The following is a 21,610-nucleotide window of genomic DNA, read 5'->3' as shown; positions in this document are numbered from 1 at the left end:
TGCTTCAAAAGTTGCCTTTTCCCAAACACTTCGCATATTCAAATGAAAAAGGAGAGAGATCCAGTAATATTTTTCAACATACATTTGTATATAGGTTGATGAGAACAATTTTTCAAATGTGCAATTGAAAATTGGCAATTTTGTAACTTTCTAGATGAGAAGAAAATAAATTGAAGTAAGGCCTTGTGTGCATTTATTTTAAGACATATTGCATAAGATCAGCAATAACACTGTTGTCCTTTGGTGTATCAGTGTAGGTTGAAGAACGTGGGCGGAGAGCCTGGTTCTCATGAAGAAATCTCACTTCTCCGGAGGCTGACATTTAGAGATATTGTATTAGTTATGTCTTCCTTGAATTGCTCTGGAGACAGGAGGGTTTCATAAATACAAACTTAATTAAATGTGAAGACTTAGTGGTAGATTCGAGATGAAGAGGTGGAAAGAGCTCAAACTGCCATGTTCTTCCACGAAGCAGTTTGCTTATATAAATGGGAAATTCATGATAAATCCTCTGCTAAAGTTCACTCTATTTTAGGAAGGTGCTGCATATAATTATAACGCTTATGAAAGAATTCTGTTTCTCTATAAGAAATCATCATAGGAGCAGCAGAATTTTCTTTACCCTGGTTTCCTTAGAACCCAAGTTATATGTAGTAAATAACTTTTTTGTACTTATAAAAAATGTAGCTTATTGTATCAATAAAAATAACTGTCCTCTGAGTTTAAAAGCTTTGCATATGTATTCCTAATCTGCTATCATGCCATGAGTCGACTATGGGCAAGTAGCAAATTCCTTAATGTACTGGAAGAAAAAGGCAAAACAACTGCACCTCTATAGTTGTTTTGCTGCATTTGAACATATGTATATCTATTTATTTATTCATCAATATCATCCAGCACATCTGGCACTCAAGAAGTATTACTTCTTTTCTCCTTGCATGACTAATTATATTTTTAAAGGATTCTAAAATGAAAACTATTGAGATATTCTAGTTCCAAAGGATCACCCTATTCTTCCGCATGACTCCTTTCTCATTCTCTGAGCTCGCCTGCAATATGGAATTTTCTTTCTCATTTCTTGAGGTCAGGGATCCTATTTCTATAAACGGAATTTCAATAAAATTGATCTGGACTATGGAGTGATAGTGCTGAATGCAGGTCTGATCTTTTAGCTGCTCACACACTGCAAGTTCAGTTTCAAAGAAAGCATTACCCAATTTTATTCTATTGCTTTGATTGGTGATACATTATAATTTTTCAGTTTGTATAGATCTTATTGAATCAGCCCAACAGAAAGCCAGGCCTTGTGAGGAAACAGAATGTTAGCCAAGTGAGTTTTCAATGTAATCAGCAATCCTGTGTGTCTGTGTGTATCTATTGAGGAAAGGCTGTGCATGATTTTGAAATGAAAGGAGGAGTAATGAAAGCAGGCTGAAAAAGCGTGAAAGAACAACATGAATCATAATGTTGGTTTTCATTGGAGCTCTTCCTTTGAATCTTGTTTGTGAGGTTTCTTTTGATACAATCTCCAATAATTATATCAACACTCTCAGCATTCTCTATGTCTCTTTTTGTCTTCTCTGCTGTTACTACATTGTCCCTATAACAAGCATCAAGTTAGCCTCCCATCCAGTGTTTATTTTTTTATAAACATGGTTGAAATCAGTTCATATATATATATATATATATATATATATATATATACACACAAGAATAAGAACAAGATGAACAGCCCTCCCACTACTTTCCAACCTAATGCCAGTTACTACTGTTGGAAACAGTCCTTCCACTTGTTTTTTGTCTGTTTTTACACTTGTCTGGTCATGTATGAGAAAGACCCAGATACAGTTATTCTTTTCTTCTTTTTTGTTTCATACTTTAGAGAAACCAGAATGTAGCAAGATCCTGACGTAAGTAATGCTAACCTAATTATATGATACAGTTGGAAAAAAAATGTAAAGGAAAATCAAAGTTTTGTTGGGAAACACAGAAATGGAAATAATCCCTCTTCTTGTTTAATTTTTCTTTGTTGTTGAACAACAAAAAAGTTCTTTTCTAACACAATTTTTTTAATTGACCATTCCTTGAAAATAACTATAGTGGAACATGGTTTTAGTTTTCTTAGAACCATTTTGCTGTATAAAGTGGGAATAGAACTTATTATTATTTAAGAGTAGATTTAGTGTTTGATAATTTTCTTTAATCCAGTAGTATGCATGTCATTGTTTCCAGTTTTGAAAAGGTAACTGACCCCCATAAGGGATAAATCACACCTCCAAAGTCCCATGAAGCCAAGACATCAAAACGAGATCTTGGGGTTTCAGGCTCATGCTTTTGCCGCTACCCCACTAATGCTGCTTTGTGAAACACTGAAAAGTTATTTTTCTTACCTCTGTGTACCCCCTGTCAATCTTTCTGACATTGGCCTAATGATGAGCTTGCTGGCAAAGGTAGAGGTTCCTGAGCATTTGTAAATATATTAAGCACATTTCTGCTATTGCAATATGTTTTTAAGCAGAGCAAAAAGCTAATCTATTTTCACCCTCGATTAGATTCTTTTCCAACTGAAAGCTGATTATTTGAGGGCTTGAGGACTGATGTCAGGGTGTTCTCCTGAAAAAGTCTAAAGTAATTACAATTAAATATATGGTTGATGGTCTCATTCTTGCCTTCATGTTTGCATCTCCACTTCCAAGATTTTCTTAAGCAGTTATTTGGAAACATTTCAAACCCTGTTAATGCTTTTTTCATTTGAAATCTCTTCTTAAATCCTATATTGTAATGGATATATTGCACTCTCCTGAGCAAAGTGGAAGATAGAAAAATAAGTAAGATTACGGCCCACCCTTCAGAGAGCTACAATCTAGTGGAAAAGTCGCTTGTCCACAGGTACTAAACAATTTCCTTGGGATTTAGTTTCATATTATTCACATCCTTATGCCTTCTTTCCAGAGCAAAACTAACCAATCTCATAAATAAATAATTTGTTGTAATACATCAACCCTCTTTTGCAAGCTTACAGTAGTTTTTTAATAAAAGCTCTATGGAGACAATAATAACACCAATGAGTAACTCCAAAAGAAGAAATTTCAGGAACTTCAGCACATTCTCTGTGGAAGTTTGGTATGGATAGCTAACACCATGGCATCCCTCAAGTGGCATTCACCTACTTTTATCTATAGATATGACCAACTCTGATATGTAATATGCAATTCCCTTGCAATCCGCTTACTTTCATTCAGAAAACTTGACCCACCTTCTGGATGAGACAATGGCATTATTTTAATATTCATCTTTTAAATATAACTTACAGTTTTCTGTATCTTTACAAGGTGGTATTTCAGGGGAAAAGCAGTTATGTGGCCTGAATAATGTCAGACATTTCACATTATTAGTATTCAGGCTTTGGGTTAAGGAACAAAGTTGCCAGCAGACCTAAGATGTGTTTAGAATACACTCAGTGTTAAGAGCCCTTTCAATGATTCAGAGCAGTTACAATTTTTGCTTTTATTAAGCTAGAGCGATTGAAGAGGAAAGATGCCTGCTTTTTCTTTAGGGAGGAGGGGAAATCTTAGTATCTTAACCCAAAACCAAAATGATGAGAGTATGCAAATTTGCCCTTTTACAATATGAACCAAATTGTCTATCTCCACACAAAGAAAGAAAAAAGGGATTCCCAAGGTCATGTTTCCTGAATGCTTTATTGTACAATGACAATTCAGTGACCTTTCTGAAATAGATACAATAAGATCAACTTGATTTGTTTAGTCACTGGTAATGTTATCATGGTCATACATACAAATGAATGAGGTGAAAAGAAGAAGAAAAGAAACATACTAGAGACCAATTCAACTATTTAAAACAAAACATTGTCATCTCCATTTTAGTAAAGTTGATGTGAATATCTGAATAATGCTTTTTTCTTTAGACATTAATGACTGAAGTTTGATAATCTTCTGAAATGAAAATAATAAGATGGGAAAGGCAAATGTTTTCATGGCCTCTTTTGGAAGCTAATAATTTAGGACACGATTTGAAGATACTGGGACAGAGAATACATTGTATAAAGCGGAACCATATGGATATTATGTTAACCATCACTTAACAACAGGGATACATTCTGAAAAATGCATCATTATGCAAACACCACAGAATGTACTTACACAAACATAGGTGTTACTACACACCTAGGCTACATTGTATGACCTGTGGATCTTAGTATACAAACTTGTACAGCATGTTACTATACTGAATGTTGTAGGCAAATGTGTCATAATGGCATTTGTGTATCTAAACATATTAAATACAGAAAAGGTAATGTTTTGCACTGCCATGTTACCACAGCTATGACTTCATGAGGCAATAGAGTATTTTCAGCTCAATTATAGTCTTATGGGGCTTCATCTAATATGTGATCCATCATTGGCCAAATGACTTTATGCTGGGCACAACTCAGTTGCAGAAAAAAAGGGAGCATTTGCTAAAAACATGATGTCAGAATTTTTCCCTTATTACAAGAGCATAAAGGTCCATTTTGGCGTATTTATGCATGGATCTAATTAAATATATGTTTTCTCAACTAAAAATGGCCACGATTAATATTTTACTTTTATCCTTTAAGGACTTTGTTTATAGCTGAAATTCTATAATAAATTAGTGCCTTTTCCATTTAACTGTAAATAGCAAGTATTTCCTGATCAATCAAGGTTTTAAGACAAATACAGAGAGAGCTCAAATTTATGTTTTTCTTAAAGGACTGAGGAATAAAAGCACACTCTATTTTGCTTTAGACTTAAGCAGTATTTTTGATCCTAGTTACTAGAAGCTGATAGGAGGTCATCACCATCCCCAAACTTTCAACAAGCAGAACTGCAAGAGTTGGGAAAATGTAAGAAAGAAACTGGGGAGAAATCCAAAAGCACATCCTAATAAAATACATTCCTGTACTAAAAGACCTATTTCGGTTTGCACTTCAGATATCAGAAACTGGTTTAGAAATTGCTCAACTGAATAAAATGAAAACAATCTCATTCTGTACTTCTTATAAGTGAAAGCTGCATTTGAGTGGGTGCATCTGTCATGTACTGTGACAGCAATTTTTATAAATATGATTTATTAATTTAATTCCCAAACAACCCATATAAATGAGAATATTGCTCCTAATGTTACCCTGGCTCCCAATAGCTAACAATAATAATAGAAACCATTTTAATTCTTGCCACTCAAGTACTAAATCAGGCACTTGTGTTTGGAATGTATAATCTCATTTAAAAATTATTCTCTTAGCCGTATATCATGGAGGTATGCATTTGTTACCATTTTACAGAAAACGGGCTCAGAAATACAGTTACTAGACAGAATAAAATGTCAGATTCAAACTCAAGTCTGTCTGTTGCCACCATCTGCATTTTCTTTTCTAAAGCATCCTGGTGCATAACTGTCCTGAAAAGTCAACAGAGTAGGTAAAGTCTACATGCCAGGATGAGAATTCTGTGTGAAAAATAGAGATCAATGAGCCTGCCTGAAATCCTACTCCCCTATCATGGTCTCTTAGTATTTTTCCTTTGGCTTTTGATCCTCAAAAAAAAATTCTAATTTTAATATGAATTACCTTAAGGCATGAATAATTGTAACAAGCAACAGTTAGAGGTGGGAAGAGGCCGATATCTGTAATGAATAACAAGCTAAAAGAACCCTATGAAAAGTAGGGGGCGTTAAAAGTGAATGTGGGCACCAGAAAGAAAGACATCAGAAATGTAATTGTCTACTTTGCCTTGGCTTAGTCTCGTGCTGTATGTATGTGTATGCATGCGTGTAGCATGTGTATGTAGATAAAATAAGTGAAATGGAGGCCTCCAAGCATTATTTAGACAGACAAATTCACACAGCATATAAAATAAATAATTATTTATTTTGCCTTGAGATGTTTCCAAGAGGCCATTTGCATGAATCTCATGTATTGGTTAATCATTCAATCATGTCATTCCCACTTTGCCTGGAAGAGCACGGTCTGCAGCACAGCAATTGATGTGCCATGCTGAAGACAGAGCCGGTAATAAGAAACCACCATGTGAGATTCTTTCATGGGTTGTTTATGTTACAAAGACACCAGCAGACGTTGATTTTCTTTTATTTCTTAAGTTAACATATTTCTTTTCTTGCCATCACATTTTTGTCAGTCTTGCCTTCCAGTTCCTTGTATCTGCCAACATTTGGCTACACCAAGTAAATTTATTGTTCTCCTTGCTATGCATTTTTGTGTCTATTTCCTTGATATTTCCAGACAAATATGTTTCAGTTTTTGTCAAAAAATATTTTTCTGGGTTTTGCCTCTGATTCTAAAGATAACTGCTATGCATTTTATTCTCAATCTATCTACCAACCTACAAATATATGTGTATATAGTATATGTATATATAAACACACAATTACATTTATATATAACGTATATGTATATATACTATGTATGTATGCATATATGTATGTGTATATATATATATATATATACACAATTGTAAGACAGTATAATAAATATCTTAGAACTGAAAATAAAAGTTCAATGAAATTTTGCTTGCAAAGCCCCACAGGAGATAATATTAGGTAGAAATTTTTTTGAAGTACACATTATGTATGTCCATTTTAGAAAAGATGCTGTAGGAAGTTATAAAGAAACAAACAACATCAAAAAGAAAAACACAATTTGAAACAAAGATTTGTTGCTTTTATTGCCATATGGGGTTGTTGTTTTAAACTCAATCTTCACTAAAATAGCTTAGATGAATGCATTAGCCAAGGTTCTTCAAAGTAGAATATATAAATATAGATATAAATATTAATATATAGTTATATATATACATTTTTAAATAAAAATATCTTATAAGGAATAGGCTCATGTGATTATGGAGGCCAAGAAGGACCAAGATCTGCAGTTGGCAAACTGCAGACCCAAGAGAGTTGATTGTATAATTCTCATCTGCTTTCAAAGTCCTAAACAAGAAGAGCTGATGGCCTAAGTGCTAGTCCATGTGCAAAAGACGAATGTCCCAGATCAGTTGGTCCAGTGGAAAAAGTTCCCTCCTACTCAACCTTTTTGTTCTATTCAGTTCTTCAATTGACTGGATGAGGGCTACACACATAGGGAAGATGACCTGTTTTACTGCTTTCATAGGTCTATCAATTCAAACATTAATCTTATCCAAAAACCCTCACAGAAACACCCAGAATAATGTTTGACCAAATATCTGGCCACTCCTGGGTGGCTCAGTCAAGTTGACACATAAAATTAACAGTTATAGAAGGCAAAATATTTCCAGAGGAACTAAAGTATATGAGAAAAAAAAACACAGTAATCTGAACTGTATTATCTTGAAAGCTTGTGGGTAATAATGTCACTATCAAAGGTATTTTTTATTTTGTTCTTGTTAAAGAAACTATCAACTATTTTAAATTTTTTCCAAGCATTTATTGTGTAGAGGGATAGTTAACAGTAGAAAAATGAATATGACACAGCTCTAGCTTTCAGGAACTCAAACCCTAATATATGTGGTAAAATGTGGCTCTTCGGGCCATCTATTTCAAAATTCCTGAAACTTAGTTAAAATGCAGATTTCTGGGTGTCAGTACAGACCTTTTGAATCAGAAAGTAGGGGATATTGTGCACCCGAAAGGAAAATGAATACTTCATTTTCAGTAATCATCAGTTTTGCAGGGATACTATATAAACAACTACCATACCACATGATGAAGTTTGTGAGGTGGTAACACAGAAGTGCAAGTAACTAACTTTGCTTAAACTGGCAAATTATACCAAATGTGTGCAGTAAAAGAAAGACATCTAATATCTAATTCATTGATGATCTCACTATGAATAAATTAACCATCAAAACCTAAATGCCCTCTAGAGTATGTGGTCACAGAATCATAAACAGTCAGAAAGAATCTCTTTTGTCTTTATCCATGTCACTCCTGTTTTCATATAAGATTTGTACAGTTTCATTTTTTTAATTTAAATCTCCAACCCATTTGTACTTGAGTTTATTATTATATATTGTATGGAAAAATAATATTTTACTGCAGTGCTATTTGTAATTACATAATATAAATAACTTTCTAAATGCTCAAACTAGGAGATTTGTTGAATACTATAGTACAGAGACACAATAAAGTATTAGGCAGCTATTAGAAACTGAACCATCTATAAACTGACATAGAATGGTGTCTAAAAGAAACTAGTAAAAAAAAAAAAAACCTTAAAATAATTTATATATATGTATATATTTATATGAATAGACAAATGACACATTTATGTATATACATGACTTAAATGAAATTCAGAATGAGAGAATGTTTCAACTTAGTGGTAAAACACAAGCATATGTTTCACCACTGAAGTAGCTGAGATTCAGATTCAGGCAATGGCCTTACCCCAGGATACAGAACAAGTCAGAAAAAATATCTCCCACAGCCCAGTACTAAAGGGCTTGGAATGAACATAAATAATGCTAACATGTGTCCTACTGGAATAAGTGTTAACTACGGTGTCTTCATTGTGCTGGAATTCCAGAAGAAGGTGCTCTGCCATACAGTCCCCATTGCCTTTGCAAGAAACTGACTTACCCCATAAGTTATCTCCTCACTCCACTGGTTTCAGAGAATAAACCAGGAAAGTGATTCTGAAAGGCAGATGGGAATGATTCCCACAGGCTTCCTCACCTCAAAACTATGAGAAACAGGATCCCCATCACAAAAAATATTCTCTAGTAGGTCATTTATGATTCTACATGTTATATCCAGTTATAAGATTTTGCTCCTTACTTGAATTTAGAGATAAAATTGGAAATCAGAGAACTGTTGGAGTTGCTGAACCCAGCTCTCAGTTGTAAAGGAAGGTGTACTGATTACTACTGTGGATACACACAGAAAATTATTCAGAGTCCATCATAAATTAGTTTCTAAAACACTCTCAAAAACACTCAGTGTAATGAAATTCACAAAAGAAAGGTAGAACTTTTCTCATTTTTAGTGTGTAGTAAAGGGAAGAAGAATAAATGAAGCCACACAAAACATTAAGAGATAATATTAATTCATTCACATAGGTGTGATAATAGTAATTTATTAGAACTTCATCCATCCCAGCATGTTAAAAATGTCTTTCTTATTGACTCTATAGTTCCAAATCCAGAATTAATTTTCCATTAAGGCATCCAGGTGGATAAAATATATTAAATGTATAAAAGATGGAGTTGGATTGTGAAGTCAATAGCCATTACAAGTGTGTGTGTGTGTGTGTGTGTGCGTGTGTGTGTGTGTGTGTGTGTGTGTATGAGAGAGATAAAATGTTATCCATGTTATTTCCTCCTTTTTCCTCAGATAATTTCAAATGTCGTGAAGAATGATGGATAATTACAGCATTTGTTTCTCCATAACTCCACATACTTCCATAAGAATACGGTTTCATTACTAGGATTCTAGCTCCTTCCCTACCCAACTAAGTTTACAGAACCCCTTTCTCTAGAGCAGAGCCTTTTTCACAATTTCCCTTTCCTAATTCATGGTAGATTACATGGTTTCTGCTTTCCTGCCCTGCAGGTTGTTTACTTATCATCAACTCAAGATTTTGTATCCTTTATACAAACCTAACCAAATGGTCTGATCTCCAAGTGAGTCCATTTATCATAGGATAAATAGAAGCAGTCCTTGCTTTTCAGTAAGGTAGTGCAATACTATAAAAATGACTGTAAAAGCAAAACCTATGCCAAATGATCTCAACAATCGATGAGAAAAATTACAAATGTCCTGTTACACTTGAAAATGTTTTCTTAACACCTTAAAAACTCTCTTACTGTTGGATTATAAATGTATAGAGAAATGAAGAAAATAGAAAAATTAATATTTATTTAGCACATAGTACTTTTAGACAATAGAAACATTGAGAATTTAAGGGTGTTCTTTTAAAAAATAAACTATCAAGGATCGTTTGAATAGTATTTGCTTTCTTGTTAAAAAATTACAAAACTTAACACACAACTTTTCTATGACATAGTAAATTGCCTTGCTTCTTCCTAAGTTGGGATCAGCTTCTAACATTTTACTCATTGTGTATTCAACATGATGAAATGTCTCTGAGAGTTCTTTTATTGCAAAGATTTTTGTTCCTTTTACTTCCTCTGGGATATCTACATTCCTCTCATCACAAATATGTTTCTTATTTGTGTCGATAAGTCTATATTCACTAGTTTCTCTGGCTATATTAGAACAATGGTTGTGTGATATCTGTAGTCTTTTTTCTCTAAATCCATTTGTATTCCATTTAAAAGTAAATTTCAGGATTATTTTTTATTTATTTTTTGCACTTTTATCTTTGTGGCCAATGCTCTCTTTGGCCCATTTTTGTAAAGTGTTATGTGGGTTTATCACGAAGAGACAAGAAGACAATACAACTACACATTTTTCTGTCTGTGAGCAAACTGAGTAACATAAAAATGTGCAATGAACAATAGCTGACAGGTTTTGAAAGAACGGACTCTCTGGTCATGATGTGCATCTGTCACTCACATGATATCTGATGGACCAAAGAGCTAGCAGAGATGTTTGCACTCCTTGTAACTACTAATAGTTAACATATGGTGGTAAGTGAAATTTGGACCATATTGTTGAGAGACTGGTGTTATTTCACTAAACTATGATAACTGAAATACATGCATATCAAAATGTGCACAGCAAGAACTGACTGTATAGTTTTATATATGAATATGCATGTATTTATGCATGAAGGATTTCTTTATATATGACAAAACTTGTTCAGAAATAATTTAAGGCAGATGGTCCCAAAAATTAGTTTTGATCTTTAAGATTTCTTTTTCATTTCTCCTGAAAATTGCCATAACAGGCATGGTTCCAATTTGAAGTTCCAGGCAATCTGGAACTTCAAAGCATATGACAGGAACTGCCTTTGCTGGCCAACTGCTCCTTGGCTACCATCAGCATCAAATAAAGATGTTTTATGTAAACTGAGGCTAGGGTATCTCTTTTCTCCTATAAATGATAGATGTCAGTGTCCTTTAAACGTACAAAATTCTATTTGGCCTGTTAAACGTATTTAATCCAAAAATGCAGTTAGTGGCTATCCATGCACGTTACACAATTATCATTAAAATAATAAAATTCTATTATAGGACATTGAACTGTATGTTCGTTTGACAGCAATACAACATACAATGGCATAATACAACAGCAAAATGCAACATAATAATTATAAACAATCATAATAATAATGATGGCTTGCTTTTCAGTAGTACCTTCACAACTCTTTCTAATTAATTGGAGCAACTACAGAATATTGGAGAAAACTCCAAGACAGCCTGCCAAAAAAGTAAGAGGGCTCTCCGTTCATGAATACGTAATGTTTAGCAGTCCTGAAAGTGCTGCTGTTTGTTCATGTTCATTTCATTTTTGTCCTCTTCCTTTTGATATCTCTGAAGCACCTCTGGATCACAAAGCAATTATCTGCTAGCTAAGTGTCAACAACATATTCCGATCAGCAGATCATCTGTGTCAGATAGCAGTAATATGGGCCCTTCTGGGAAAGGTATATCCAAGCTAGGAGTTTGGCAGGAAGTGAATGTTTGGAAATAAATCTAAGACCTACCCAAATTCTGCCAAGGGATTGGCATAAGATACAATGATAGATAAAATATTGTTGCCACAGGCTCAAGTCATACAAAGACTGAGGCTGAAGATACTAAGTGAAAACTTCTAACATCAACAAAAGTGGTCTAATGGAGAAGGAAGGCAAATCGCAGGTTTTAAGAACAGGTTAAGAGAGAGAGACAGAGAGAGTGTGTATGTGTGTGTGTGTGTGTGTGTGTGTGTGTGTGTGGGTGGGTGTGTAATCAACAGCAGATTCAAAATGGGAGATGACTTTAGCACCAGTAATATGTAGCAATAGGATTCAGAGACAAACCCCCAAAAATGTAATTTGAAACTACCTACGATCTTCAGTTGCCAGCACTGTTGACAATAGCAAAGACTTGGAACCAACCCAAATACCCATCAATGATAGACTGAATTTAAAAAATGTGGCACACCATGGAATACTATGCAGCCATAAAAAAGGATGAGTTCATGTCCTTTGCAGACATGGATGAAGCTGGAAACCATCATTTTCAGCAAACTAAGACAAGAACAGAAAACCAAACACCACATGTTCTCACTCATAAGTGGGAGTTGAACAATGAGAACACATGGACACAGGAAGGGCAACATCACACACCGGGGCCTGTTTCAGGGAGGTTGGGGGGCTGATGGCTAGGGGAGGAATAGCATTAGGAGAAATACCTAATGTAGATGACAGGTTGATGGGTGCAGCAAACCAACATGGCATTTATATACCTATGTAACAAACCTGCACGGTCTGCCCATGTACCTCAGAACTTAGAAGTATAATAATAATAAAATTAAATTAAAATTAAAACTTAAACACAAAAGCTATCTTTGAAATAGACAGAAAAACAAAGTTACCTTACAACAGACATAAAATTAGGTTTTACCTGAGAACAACTGACACGTAGTTTCCCATTCCCTAAAGTTGTGGATCCATGTTAGTTTTGAAGGTGGAAGGACACCTACTAAGGAAAATAGGCTACATCTGTTATGGGAATTACGAGAAAATGGTAATAGCTGTCTAGTTTGCTGTAATAAAAATTGTGAGGCTGCACTCCACTTCAGTGGAAAATTGAACTGTGATAGATTCTGAAAGAAACTGTTCTTTGATTGATTTGGAATATTCGTCATAGGCATAACAAGCATGAGTTGTAGCACATGTAGAGTGTCTTTCTCAATCCAACCCTGTAGTGGGGGTTGGAAAGAAAGCCTGTCTGGCTTCTGACCCTCAACGTCTGGAAGTGCAGAAGCCAGACAGGCTTTTATAATTAATCTTGCTCAGGGGATCTCGCCCTCTGCCTTTTGTTGCTTATGTCCTTTCTCTTTTACTGTCTAGTGGATATCATTACAAGTACTTTAGCCATAAGCAGAGAACTTCAGAAATGCTTACGTCTGGGGTGAGTTAGAAGCTTTTCATAGGCTATGGCCAGATTACAGAAAAATCAGCATTTCTTTATAGTAAGATCCTATTTTCTTTTCTCTGTGCATGTAGAAAAACAGGGTTCCATTGCCCTGGATATATTTAATTATTTATAAGGGGTTGCTAATGTGTAGTTAGTGACTTCTTAATGAAAGTTATAGATGCCAGCAACCTGCAGTGAAGCTATGTAAGTGTTTTCGCTAAATTATTAAGATATAAAATGAGTAATGAAGGGCATCGTAATGGAAACTTATCTAAAAAAATTCGCTATTTAAGGTAGGAAAAGAAAAGTAAGAGAGTAGAGGTAATGAGTCATTCTGTTCCTTAAAGGAAAGCAAAGCCATCTATCTTATAAATTAGTGTATGATGGATGTATATCCAAGCAGATGACACAAAAAGCAGCAATATTTAGACAATGTATCCTGAATCTTTAAAAATGGCATTGTGGAGGGCACTGATATTCTTCTTCAAAGTACTCCAATGTGTTATTGAACTATAGTGTAATTTTGCCTCTCTTCCATACCTATCACCTTACCTCCATTCAGATGTATCTACTGACTTAGCCTTGTCCTGTCCACAAAAAGGAAAAATGTAGGCAGTTCTTACCACAAATATATGGACAGGCCATTTTCTATTGATTTTTCCTTGGACTTATTGTCCCAACCCTGTACCTATATCATTATCTTCTTATTATCTCTATGGTAGATGTGTGAATTATTTATTTTAATAGGTTTTTAATGTTATTGATATAACATAGCTATACATATGTTGGGGATACATGCAATATTTTGATACATGTATACTATGTGTAATGATCAAATCAGGGTAATTGTTATATCTATTACCTCAAAAATTGATATTTTCTTGGTGTTTGGAATATTACAATTCTTTTCTGTTTTGAAATATACAATTATTCTTAGCTATAATTTTCCTACTTTACTATTGAATACTATAACTTATTATTTTTATCTAACTATATATTTTTACCCACTAACCAACTCCTCCTCACCTCCTCCTACCTTCCTGTTCCTGCCTCTTGTAACCATAATTCTACTCTCTATTTCCGTGAGGTTCCATTTTTTTAGCTTCCACATATGTAGTGAGACATACAACATTTATCTTTCTCTACCTGACTTATTTCACTTAACATAGTTCCATCCATGTTGCTGCAGAAGACAGGATTTCAGTCATTTTTAATGGCTGAATAATAGTCCATTGTGTATATATATATATACATTTTCTTTATTCATCCATTGGTAGACACTGATTTCATATCTTGCCTATTTCAAGTAGTGCTGCAATAAACATCATTGTGCGGGTATCTTTTAAAAATATTAATTTCCTTTATTTTGATTATATCCCCAGCAGCAAATTTCTGGATCATATGGTATTTTTATTTTGAGTTTTTTGAGCAACATTTATACTGTTTTTCATAACAGCTGCAGTGATTTACATTCCCACTACCAGGGTATGTGAATTTTAACTTTTAAGTTGCCTTTCCTTGCCTGTGTTTCTAACTTGTGCCATCCCATTCCTATTGTATTTGTTCCTCATTTTTGCTATAATAAATTACCACAAACTCGGTATGGTAAGGCAACACAAGTTTGTGATCTTGCTACTGTAAAGATCACACATTTAAAATAGTTTGGTAGGGCTAAGTTGCTTCTGGAAGTGCTAGGGAAAAGCTGTTTACTTGTCTCTTCCAGCTTCTAGAGGCTTCCATATTCCTCAACTGTGGCCCTGCATCATTCTAACTCCTGCTTCTGTCATCACATATCCTTCTGTTTCTCTTATTCCATAGTCACATCACTTTCTCTGACTCTGACCTGTATGCCTCTTTCTTATAAGGACTCTAGTGACTACACTGAATTCACTCAGATAACCCAGGATAATCTCCCTACCTCTTGAGCCTTGATTTAGTCACATCTTGAAAGACGCATTGGCCCTGTAAGGTAACAGATAGACAGATTCTGGGAATTAGGACTGGGACATTTTGCAGGGCCATTGTTCAACCTACTATACCTATATGAACCTATCTGTTTTATCTTGTCATTTAACATATTTTAGTCTATGTGTTGGACCTTGTTACTTCAAGTAGCTCTTACGCCTGAATTTCTTGGCTCTGTAATTTGATACCTCATGTTGCCCTCACTTGAGTTTGGTTTACCAGATTGGATCCTCTCCACCTGCATTGTTTCAATTGGGATTCTTAAATCCAACCATTCAGTTGAAAACTGACATTTCCTTCTTTCTTGCATTGAACTTGGAGCCCTTAGATTCAGCCAGTCTAGTAACCTGGTAGGATAACCAAGCATCCTTCTAATAGTGAAATGTAGAAATCCTTCATCAACTTGGAGTTTCTAAGTCCATGTTCTCCCCCAGCCTCCCCATTTACAGCCCTCCGTATTCCTATGGAAAGAACATATTTTTGTCCCATAATCATTAACTTAGTCCAAGATTAGTACCCCTGGGTCCAACACTTGTATTGATGACCTGTCCCATAGCTGAAAGCCTGTCTGAGACACTTTGGGTTAGCATCTTAGACAAGCTGAATTTCTCAGATGCTTTTGTTGTCATGTAAACCAGACAACCAGGAAAGAGGAGGTAGCGAGGGAGCGGGGGGAATGGGAGAGGGGACGGGGAAACAAACAAACAAACAAACTCTGCCTTACTTGAGTTTATTGTTGACACTGTTTGGCTGTGTCCCCACCCAAATCTCAACTTCGATTATATATTCTAGAATTCCCATGTGTTTTGGAAAGGACCCGGGGTGGGGGGCGGGTAATTGAATCATGGAGGCTGGTCTTTCCCATGCTATTCTCATGATAGTGAATCAGTCTCATGAGATCTGATGTGTATATCAGGGGTTTCCGCTTTTGCTTCTTCCTCATTTTCTCTTGCTGCCATCATGTAAGAAGTGCCTTTCACCTCCACCATGATTCTGAGGCTCCCCAGCCATGTGAAACTGTGTAAGATCAATTAAAAGTCTTTTTCTTCCCAGTCTCAGGTGTTTATCAGCAGCATGAAAATGGACTAATACAATTGTTTTTGAGTTTATTTCACATTTTTATCCTTACCTATTCTTTTTGCACTTGCAAAGCAGCAGAGTCACAGGCACTACAGTGAGTTCCTAGTCAATAAAGTTCCCAGCCCATAAATTATGGTTTGCTATTTGTCCCTACAGATTTCAAAGGATTAATATGAGCTTGTGATTATTAATCTACTTGGTTACAGATATGGCTTCAGTTTGCACAATTTAAAGAAATCCTCCTACAGATCTAATGTTTTCATTTACAGCATTTAGATTTCCCTTTCAAATGTTTGTCCCATATTTTCACAAGGGGATTTCTAAACTGTAATGCAGAGACCTAAATATGGAAAAAGAATTCTTTGTTCAATTGCTTGTAAAATTTGGTAAAGTTCTTGTCTAGTGGGGGAAAGCATCAAGAATAACAAATCATATTGAGGAAAAATTTGAAGGAGGGTTTGGATAGTTAGAAAAAAACCTATTCAATATAAAAATTTGTTTCATTTAAACCACATGAAATGTACCTTGAAATTTTAAATAACACTAAAGAAAGGCTTATGGTTTTATGCATATTTAAAAGGGCACATCAATTTTTTTTTTTTTTCCCGAGATGAAGTCTCACTCTGTTGCACAGGCTGGAGTGTAGTGGTGCGATCTCAGCTCACTGCAACCTCTGCCTCCTGGCTTCAAGTGATTCTTCTGCCTCAGCCTCCCTAGTAGCTGGGATTATAGGCACCTGCCACCATGCCTGGCTAAATTTTGTATTTTTAGTAGAGATGGTATCCACCATGTTGGTCAGGCTGGTCTTAAACTCCTAACCTCAAGCGACCCACCTGCCTTGACCTCTCAAAGTGCTGGTATTACAGGCTTGAGGCACCATGCCTGCCTGGGCACGTGAATTAAAGAGGCTAAGACATACTGTTCTTTCTAAAATTTTGAATTTTTAACTTATTTTATTTACCTGTATTGTCTCGATTTTTAATGGTTTCCATGTTAGAGGATGTGGGCAGAGATAGAAAGTCACAAAAAGAAAGACAGTAAAAATAATATTGTAGAAGACATATGGAAACTTGGGACAGAGAGATTTGAGAAAGATGTAACAGCCATTGGGAGGAAGAAGTAGATTTTGGCAATCTCAAAATAGAGAATAGCATACTCAGAGGGAAGATTTGTTCTTTTACATTTAAATGTAGAGAAATTTCCCTATTTTAAAGTGAGTAGTTCAGCATGAATCAAATATACCTTAAATTCTCACGTTTCTGTTGTCCTCTGCTGCCAGACTTCCTGTACTTTGTATGATTCAAAATCATCAGATGGCAATTAGACAATAAAAGCATTAGAAAATATTATTTTCCTAAAATACATTAAATACGAAAACTCAACAATTTAATTTTGTTCTGTTTTTAAAAATTACTATATTCAAATTAGTTCAGATTCATGACAAGAAAAAGTTGAGAAAAGAAAACCGATTTACTGGTATTTAATTTTGTTCTGTTTTCCTATTGACGTAGATGTACAAAAATTTATACCTCTGGGACTAATTCACTTTTCAGGAGTCTGGGTGTTGAGTATTATTTAGACAGGTAGTATTATTAAATAATCATTATAATTTTCATTTAAAAACATATTTCTAGCTGCACATGATGACTCATGCCTGTAATCCCAGCAATCTGGGATGCCAAGGCGGGCAGATCACTTGAGTTCAGGAGTTTGAGACCAGCCTGACCAACATAGTGAAACCCTGTCCCTACTAAAAAATACAAAAATTAGCTGGATGTGGTGGCACATGCCTCTAATCTCAGCTACCTGGGAGGCTGAGGAAGGGAAATTGCTTGAACCCATGAGGCAGAGGTTGCAGTGAGCCCAGATCCTACCACTGGGTAATAGAGTGAGACTCTGTTTCAAAAAAAAAAAAAATTCTATGAGTATTCATTGCATTTCTGAATGGTCTCATATAGAATATTAAATAGAAAATCATGAAGAATGGCTATTTCATCTAGAATTTTAATCAAATATATTAGAGATGAAATTGTTATGGTTTAGTCTATCTCAGCAAGGGGTTCCTCAACATTCTCTAGAATAGGCGGTCATCTGGAGCCAAATCATATTTTCTCCATGGAAGCCAGCACTTTCCCACCAACCCAGAGCTCTTTTCAATCTTTTCTGGAAGTTACACATCTGACAAGAGGTTACAAAGCTGTGACTTTACAGAGAAGCCATTTGAAATAACTAGCTTTCCCTCAGACAAGTCCTCCTAGACATTTTCCACAGATTGTATAGAATACACAGACATTTTAGATTACTTCCCCACTGGCATTTGCCTCTTTTGTCACTAAAATTAATTATCTGAATGGTGGTAGAGTCTGATCTGTCATCAGTCAGTGACTGTCAACTACATATAGCTCATATTTAAATATTTGCTAATTAAATTGCTTTCTACAATTAAAAAGAATTTTAAAAAAAGACAATGAAACAATTGAAGGTTATTCTAATGTGTTTGATTTACTAAAGTATATTGAAAAAGTGCAAGAATCTTGTTAAGAAAACTTAATTTACTATAATTAACTGATCTTAGGCATCAATCAACAAATACGTACAGTGATTACTTTTAGTTCTAGCAACTAATGTTCCTTTTCATTCTATTTTTGCTGTCATCAATATTGTTTGTTATCTTCATCCTTTAAAATGTATAAGCTTTTATTCAAACTTAGGTATTATCTCTAATCCCAATCTAATGAATACAGTGAAAAAGACCAAAGACTAATTATAATGATTCCAGTGTCTATGGCATTTATGATTGAGTTACTGCAGTATCGCGAGTAGTGCTATCACCCTGAAACAGAGTCAAAGCCATTATTCCATAAAATAATGAGCCTTAGATAACAACATCTCCCCATTTAAGTTGAATTGAGTAGTCATACTGTATTCTTTCATTTGTTGATTCAGCAAATATATAACAATTGCCAAACTTGTGCCAGATATATTATACTCTGGGAGTTGTGTGTATGGGGGATTAGGGTGAATTTGAGAGTCTCCTTTCCAACCCATGAATCATTAATTTGGAATGTGGAATTTAATTTGTACCAAACATCATTAATGAGTTAGTTACTTAAACATACTTCTTCCAATTTAATAAAGTAAGGCAAGGTACAATGTAATAGGCAAGAAAATGAGCTCTAAAAGCCTACAGTTGAGATTCAAAGATCATCCCTATCCTTTACTAATTGTGTGGCCTTAGCAAGTTATTCTATGCCTCAGTTTTTTCACGGATCAAATATTTTTAAATTGTGTTGTTATGAAAGAAGATAACATTTTAAGAGCATTGAGCAAAACTCCTGACATATGGCATAGTTTTACATATGTAAAAAGAAAGATTATAATAAAAGGAAATAAATTCTTGGCGAGGTATTTACTGACATAATTGTTTAAATGGTTTCCTCAAACAGATGATAAAGTGATGGAGAGCTTTATCTTTTTGTGACCCTACCTTTATATCTCAGAACTTACTGTTTATGCCTTCAGAAGTTTATGACTTTTGAAATTAGAATTTTTATAATAAAGTGCACATGTTGTAGATAGGGATCTATATGTTTACTTGGTTTGGAAAATCTTAGGGTACCAAAGTTTACTTAGGCCATGACTTGAAAGAGATCAGAACGATCGTCCCACAAAAATAAACATAGTATTGCATTTATTTAATTGGAATAAAATTATGTCTCTTCAACATAATGGATTCAATTTACCACAGTCATCCATCATAGAGATTTTAATATGAGAGGATATTAAGAAAGTGTATGTCATTCTGAATAAACATATATGGAATTAATGTCTCTGTGGGAGTGTGTGCCTGTGTGTGTTTGTGCATGCATGCATCTGTGTATAATTTCAATATTAATAAAAATATTATCTTCTTTGGAAACACCAATGCTGACTCCATCCAGCCTCTCTCCACAAGGTATAAGGGTATGGAATTTACTCTTGCTCATATGTTGCACATCTAGTTGCTATTTCCATTATGGAGAACTAGAACTATATAATTTAGTTTAATTGCCCCCTTTTCCCCAAAGTTCATGTGTATTTGTTGTCTGCTTGGCCTTGTTTATTTTGTTATTACAGATAACATAGGAGTTAAAATGTGAATTAATGTGCCTATATGTTCCATGGTGATAAAATATAATTGCTTTTATATATATATATATATATATATATATATATATATATATATGCAGGTATTTAGTTTATAGCGCACGTGCATGTGTGTGTGTCTGTGTATGTTTGTGTGTGTTTGTGTGTGTGTAACTTAAACTTATGGCCCTGTGGACATTGTTCTGTGGTTATTTTTTGGAATGTATAATTGAATTGGACAGACATACAGGTTCACAGCTTATGATTCACTTAGACCTTATGTATATTGTTCTTAGACATTTAAAAGTTTTTTAGTGATATGTCAATTTTTCTGTAAGTTCACACTCGACCTTCTGACCTATGATGCTTTCCTTATGGCTCCCCATAAGCTTAATGTGCTCCTGAGTTACATCCAGTTAAGTAAAGTTACACATCTTTTTCCAGGTGATGTATTGTGGAGTAAATAAGCAAACAAGGTGAATAAATTGTTTACATCCATTGTGTTTGAGCTAGAATGGATATTAATAGAAGTCATTTTCTCCTGCCCTAAATAAAACAAGTCTATGTCTTCCTAGGGAGAAACAAATTTATGTTACTTCTAAAATGTGGTTTTCCTGTGCTTCATTTAATTGAATGCAATATCAATATAGTGTTTTAAAATGGCTCAAATAATGCCAAAATATCAATCATTATTTTCTATCCAACTATTATTTTCCTACATTTTTATGCACTTTGATTTACCTATTTTTGGCTTGATATTTTAACATGCATCCATGAACATCAGAAAATTTGTGGGTAGTCACAATCATCAATATGAGATTGAACAGCCTAGAAATTAAATACAAATAGATGTAGAGATTTGCTGAAGACTACTGCAAAAGAATTGCTGAAGTTTCCCTTTTTAAAATGACCATTCTATATGGCTTATATTATTTCCTATACAATAGATAGGCAATTATTTCTTTTCTAGTTTCATTTCCTTCAAGAGATGTTTTCTCCACCATTGTTTTTTCTTGACTTTCCTCACTTTGTATTCATAGGGTAGTATATTTCCATTACCCTCACGGTCTTCTTTCATTCCCCTTAAAATTGAATTAAACATAGTCTGCTGTTATAGACGTGTTGACCCAACTGAGTTATTTAAGCTAAAAAGAAGTATAAGATTATTATTATTCCAATTGAAACTTTATATAAGTTTGTCAAAGATGGAAAGTTTCTAAAAAGGAAATAATCTTCTTGTTCTTGTGACTTTGAAAAATGTACGTAGTGAAAGTGATAACCACCTTGATCCTGGCCTCTGAATTTTTAGACCACCTTTCAGCTGATATCAATTGATTTTGATATCAATGGTATAAGAAATTTAATGTCCATATTTT

The sequence above is a fragment of the Cebus imitator genome, unplaced genomic scaffold (assembly GCF_001604975.1).
Source record: "Cebus imitator isolate Cc_AM_T3 unplaced genomic scaffold, Cebus_imitator-1.0 Scaffold88, whole genome shotgun sequence".
Taxonomy (NCBI): Eukaryota; Metazoa; Chordata; class Mammalia; order Primates; family Cebidae; genus Cebus; species Cebus imitator.
The sequence above is the reverse complement of the archived record's forward strand: the minus strand, read 5'-3'. Positions refer to the sequence as shown.